General features: G+C 46.3%; 1 long non-coding RNA gene across 1 annotated transcript; it reads left to right on the top strand.

Annotated features, from left to right (window-relative positions):
• The first annotated feature begins 3369 nt into the window (after positions 1-3369).
• Positions 3370-5114, top strand: LOC114073167. The gene is made up of 3 exons (XR_003574291.1): positions 3370-3403; positions 3926-4071; positions 4973-5114. It is a non-coding gene; the product is annotated as an uncharacterized LOC114073167 (long non-coding RNA).
• Positions 5115-6021: the final 907 nt, after the last annotated feature.

Genomic DNA, 6021 nt, shown 5'->3' with positions numbered 1-6021 from the left:
ATGGTGAGGGGAAGTGAAACCCTGTAAGAACTGGATACAACACTGTGAAAAAAGAAACAGGTATGACTGGAGGGATTTCAGACTTGCCTGTTGGAAACAGCAAACCCAGGAAGAAGCAGAAATTTCTTACCCTTTTGCGTAATCCATTTTGGAACAGAATAGTTTCAGTCATGCTCGGCTGGTCTCTTTTGAACAGTCTGTTCCCCTTCCCCCCCCACTTTACTTTGGAAGTGTTTTGTCAGCCTTCACTGCCAAAGAGTATTAGAATGAAATCCAGAAAGAGTATTGAGGGAGCAGGGGTGGAGAACGAGGGATGTGATACTCGAGAATGGGCAAGACTTGCTGGGTCACAAAATTCCCTGGGTAGTTGCTGGGCCACCTTCAGAGACCTGCCTTCATGGTAGGCAGCACCTTTTGCCTGGAAGTCTTGAGCACAGTGGAGAAATGCCGTTGCTCTTTCTTAGACAAGGAAACTGAGGCACAGGGTTGCTGGTGAACATCCATACGGTTGGAAAAGGCTTGATGTCACCACAAGGCATACTATAATGCCTATAATCTTTTATCAGTCTCTATGACACCACTGTCAAGGGTTTTTAAACCTAAAAAGCACATCATGACCTGACAGTGTCCCTCTAATTACAGAAGCCATTACAGATAATCAAAGTGATGTACCTCATCAGAAACTCTCTTTTTCAAAAATTGGGGAATGCTGACAGAGCTTGAATTTTGGAACATCTGCATTACTTCTCTTCAAGAGCAACTAAAGCAAGTACTTGCACTCAACCTTTCTTTCAAAGACTTTTTCACTGGAAACAAATATTTTGATGAGAGGCAAAAGAAGCAGTTAATTTAAGTGTGCGTATCAAACATCAACAGCAGGCACGCACAAGCAAACAGTGCAGTGGGACTTTACTGAAAAAGCAAGCACTTGCAGCTTTTGAGAGTACATCTATTACAGACATTTGCTGGAAAGAAGCTCAGCCCTACAGGATAAGGCCTTGGGGTCCAATGTGAGAAGAGAGAGAACTTTTTAGTCTGGAGAAAAGCAGGCATGGAGTGCACGTGTTTCTGGCAAGACACTAAGCAATTTTTCTCATCCTCTTTGGAAACCTCTGTGACTACTCTCTTTGACTACTTTTGAATTTTGCAACCTAATATTTGAATGCTGTGTTAATGCTGGGGGTGGATATGTTATTTTTATGCATCTCGTGAGTGAAAGAAGAAGTTCAGAGATCGTTTATTATCGAAACATAAACTGTTTGACACTAGTCTTTTCATACATGGGAGATTTTGAGAAGTTCCAGCTGAAATCCCCCTACACACTTTCCTTGTTGCTCTCAGAGGTTTCAGCAGCTCTGTGGGGTTTGAGTTTCTGTCTGCTGGCGATACAAAAAATGAGAAATACACACTTATTTTTCCTAGGCAGCCACAACCGCAGTAAAGAAATGAGGCTTTTTAAAAAATCAAACAACAAACAAGAAGTAGCAAAGCTAATGGTATACAAAGTCTAGCTTCCACTCTCTGGCACTTATGGCTTGGAGGATGCAAACAACCCTGTGAGGTGTACCTGGAATTGTACCAGGAGGTTATAGATGCCTTTTTGCATCTGGCACAAGCATTTTCCCCCTTTCACAGGGTTTGCTACACCTCATTCCTATGCAAATCTTTATTTACCTCACAAAAGGAAGAATAATCACTTTTCCTAAGAAGAATAAATAAAAGGTTTATTTCTTTGTTTGTTTAAAAGCAGAATTGCTAAATGAAAGTGGCGTGTTTGCTAGTGTTGGGAAAAATTAATTTCAGCATAAATATTGCACTAACCATTGTTATTTTTGTTATGTAAATAGTAATATACATATGGAGTTCTATTAAACATAATCATGGATACTTTCTTAATCAGAGAACATTCATAGCAACTCAGACTTGACTGAAACTATAACTGCAACTGCACTTAAATGGTTTAAAAAAGTAATATTCTCAGAATCAGGGACCTAGAAGTAGAGTGCAGTTCCAACCCCTATTCCATCAGCACACGCACTGAAGTAGAAGGCAGGCTGGTGAGCTGCCATACAGAAACCCATGGACTGCACTCCCAAATAGAGCTAGATGCCTTTAGAGACCTTGGCCTGAGCAAACTGACCTAATCAGAGTAGAGGCTTGAACTAGATGACCTCCAGAGGTCTTTTCTGACCTAAATTATGATATGATTTTATGGCCAAGGATAAATAGGTGACTTTCCACATGGTACAGGTGTGTTCTTATGTGTTCAGATCTCACCTGGAGTTCTATCCAGGTTGAAAAAAGATTCCTGAACTCCCCTCCTTTCTCTGTTCCTTGCAATTGAAGTTTCTATAAACAGGAATCAACAAGCAGGCTTCATGTGAGTGAATAAGCATGAGTGATGCCTGTAGTTCATCCTGCTCACTGACTAAGATTGGGACAGCATCTGCAAATCTTCTAGGGCAAGAAATAGTTCAGAATAAGTGATTTTTTGGTGAAGGTTTTGAGGGATACCATGATGCACTCAAAACTCAGCACTTAGAGGCAAGAAAGTCATACAAACTCAAACCCTCCACAGGTGAAATCCTGTGGTGTAACCACATACAAAATCACTGTTACTGTCTTGCATAAAAAAATGCATTTAGTCCTGTGATCTGCAACTCTACACACACCTCAAACAGCAGTAAAGCTAATCCTGCAGGTAAGTTTAAGGGAAAAGAACATGAATTTTAACTCATTCAAGTATATCAGCTCTTCCAGAGAGAGGAAGACATATAGCTTCATGGTTTCACTACTTACTGATTTTAACCCATCTATAATCACCACTTCTCAGCTGGGATGCTGCGGTGCAGCTGTCAATAACAGAACTGAAACAAAGATGTTTCTACCCCTTGCCCTTTATTTTTGTCTAGCTCTTCACTTCTAGATTGCTGCCTGATCACTTTCATGTTTATTTGCCACTGCTGGGGCTTTGGGAAGGGGGAAGGAAGATGAGACATCAAGCTCATCCTCCAAGATAATTCTAGATACAGATGTTCTTTGCTCAAATGTGGGCAGAAACTAATGGATTTTGTCCCTTTGTCGTTTACAGCCATCTCGGACCCCAAAGTGGAAGCTAAACATATACCCAGTCCAGACAAAACTGAGGACTCTGAGAAAGTGGTGGGGATAAGCTGCTCAGCAACTGGGAAACCAGCTCCAAAAATAACCTGGCACCTTCCCAGCATCCTGCAGCAGAAGCCAAGGGAATACCATATCAAGTTCAGCAACCAGACCGTGACTGTCATCAGCAATTTCACCCACACCCACTCCAAAATCCTCCATGAGTACCCCATCGCCTGCATGATCCAGCACCCTTCCCTAAACGTGACTCTGGTCCTGCCCACGGACAGCCTGCAGCAGGGTCAGTACGTAACTCTGCTCCTGCTTTGAGGAGGGGTGGAGAAAAACCCCCTGGGGTAGATCACAAAACTCCTCAGAGGGTTCGGGGCAGGTGGGGAAGGCATCCTGAACAGCAGCCTGGGGCTGGGCTTGGAAGGGATGGAGGAGGTGCCTGAGAGTATTCGAATGCCCTGGGCTATGGCATACCATTTCTTACTGCTCCCTAGGTACCCCCATATGCCATGATGTGCCCCAGCCTCCCTTCCTCTGTGATAGGTTTCCCTGTCACATAGCCTGATGCACCAACAAGACGTGCCAGTGTTGGGTAGCTTGGAGGGCTGGGTTTCTTACACCTAACCATGACATCAGACCCCAAGCACAGGTCTGCTAGCACTGCTGCGTGTGTATGTTATGCTGGCATGCACTCCCAGTGCCCCCATCCACCCCATCTCACCCCAGGGAATGGCCAAGGGATGTTTGAAATGGGTTTTGGGTTGTTCTTTTACTTCATGCACAAACTGAGTACCTGCTGCCTTCCCCACAGGTCTGGACAGCACCGTGGCACCCGCTATCGCCATTGCAGTGGGAGTACTGGTCCCCCTGACTGCCCTCCTCCTTCTCACCTGTCTCCTCTGCCACTGCCTCAGGCACCGACGTGACCTGGAGAGAAACCCAGCCTGGCCATGCTGGGTAGGTCTGCCTTTCCCCAGAGTGCTGCAGGGCTCAACCCCACCGGCCACAGGGCTCAGTACCACGACCCAGCTCTGCCCAGCCATGCCAGGGCTACCTACACACTGCCCAGCCCGAGCTGCTCCTGGGCTGGAGAGAGACACAGGGATTTGGGAAGCAGCACGCTGGGAAGGGGAAACCTGATTCTGCACAGCCAGGCCACATGCACCTGACAGCACTAGCAGCTAGAAAATATTCACTGTGCCAATGACAATGCATGCTGTGGCACAAGAGTCACTCCACCACTATATTTATGCACTAAATAGTTGTGCAAGCAGTGGCCAGACCCTTGCACCATTCTTCTGCAGCTCCTAAAACAACCTCCCTCAGCACGCCCAGTGCAGCTCACAAAGGCAGCAGCTTTGAGGATGTGTCTCAAACAAAATGGGGTCTTAGAGGAAACCTGTGCCTCTGTGAGGAAAGCCCAGGGTACCATGCTGTGGTAGGGGCTGAGGCACTGCTGGTTGTTCACAGAGGCCATCCTGATGATGAAGGATGCAAGCTTGAGGTGGGGATACACTGAGTGAGGTGGCACCGTTTCAGAAAATCACAGCGCAGTTTTGAGAAGGTTCCTCATCCTTCTTGCAGGATATGACTAGCGTGTACAGCCTGACTTTTGATGAGCATTTTGGACAAAAAGAAGCAATGGAGGAAATGCAATACATGTCTTCCACAGGCGCTATGCCCGTGGGTCCAAGCTGAAGACTGCTGGTGGGATTGCAAGGGGAAAACTTGAGGCTCCCCTCACACAGAGAGATGCAAGGACCCCTTTGACAATACATACAGCCAGGATCTGTACCCTCTCACTTACAACATCCACGTATTTTTAAGAAATAAACAAAACCAACCTCTCTTCCATCAGGTTCTTCCTGCCTGTAGCAAGGCCAAGAAGTGCGGGCAGTACGGAGCTGCAGGCAGGTGGGCTCCTGTGGGGTCCCCCAGCCCCAGTGCACCGCTGAACACCTGAGAAACTGCCCACGCTACACACACAAGAGGGAAACTCTTACAACGGCACCTCAAGCTTCCAAGCAAACCTGCTGTGACTCTCTCCAAGAGTAACACAAAAAAGAAGGACAATTTATAATGGATATTTATTTATTTTGTTACACTATAACTTCCGTTTTGTAGGAAAAAAAAAGCTGTAAAGTATTTATTTGAGATTCAGGCTGACTGTGTGGATCCACTTAATGAAACTTGTTCTCTGTATTTTCTCGAGGTTTGAGCATCACGTTTATTCCTTTTCTTTCAATATTTTAAGATTGCGAGCGGGTGGGGGAATTGTCTGAAACGGGGCAGCATTTTGTAGGGCTGGTGGCCTGGGAAGTGTTGCTAATGGGCCAAATGAGACCTCAGCTAGGAGCTGGGCTGCAGAAAACCCATGGAGCAGCCCAGCACACTGCTGTGAGCTTCAAGAGTTGAACTTGTTCCTCAAAGGGCACAAGAGATCAGGCCAAGACTGCAACCAGCCTGAACTTGTAACCCAGGCGCCAGGAGCAACAGGCTTCAAGCCAGGAGTCATCAGGCATGCGGAAGTGCCAACTCTGACTTGCACCAGCCTTTCCTAGAAAATGAAGCAAAAGCCAAAGCCACACGTGTTTTCTTTTCCCCTCTTCTTCAGTGGTTTCCACAGCCCCCTTCATAATTTCCCTGATCCATCACAGCTGCCTTGTGTTTCCAGGCAGCCCACCCACCTGCAGGAGGAAGCAGGGCAATAAAAGAGCAGGTGGAGGGGCAGTAGGGCTGTTTGGTGTGTTTTGTTTCTGTTCTGGTGTGGCAGTAGGTGAGTGCAGTGGGATGCAGGAGGCTGGTAGGTGTAAGGAGGTGGGTGCTGCATATGGGCAGATACAAACAATGACAGGGCAACAAGTATTACCTGCTGTGAAAATTCTTTGCTTATAGAGTGTAGGTCAG

The sequence above is a fragment of the Empidonax traillii genome, unplaced genomic scaffold (assembly GCF_003031625.1).
Source record: "Empidonax traillii isolate 1590-97213 ecotype Southwest subspecies unplaced genomic scaffold, ASM303162v1 scaffold5560:size7840, whole genome shotgun sequence".
In the NCBI taxonomy this organism is placed as follows: Eukaryota; Metazoa; Chordata; class Aves; order Passeriformes; family Tyrannidae; genus Empidonax; species Empidonax traillii.
The sequence above is the reverse complement of the archived record's forward strand: the minus strand, read 5'-3'. Positions and strand labels throughout refer to the sequence as shown.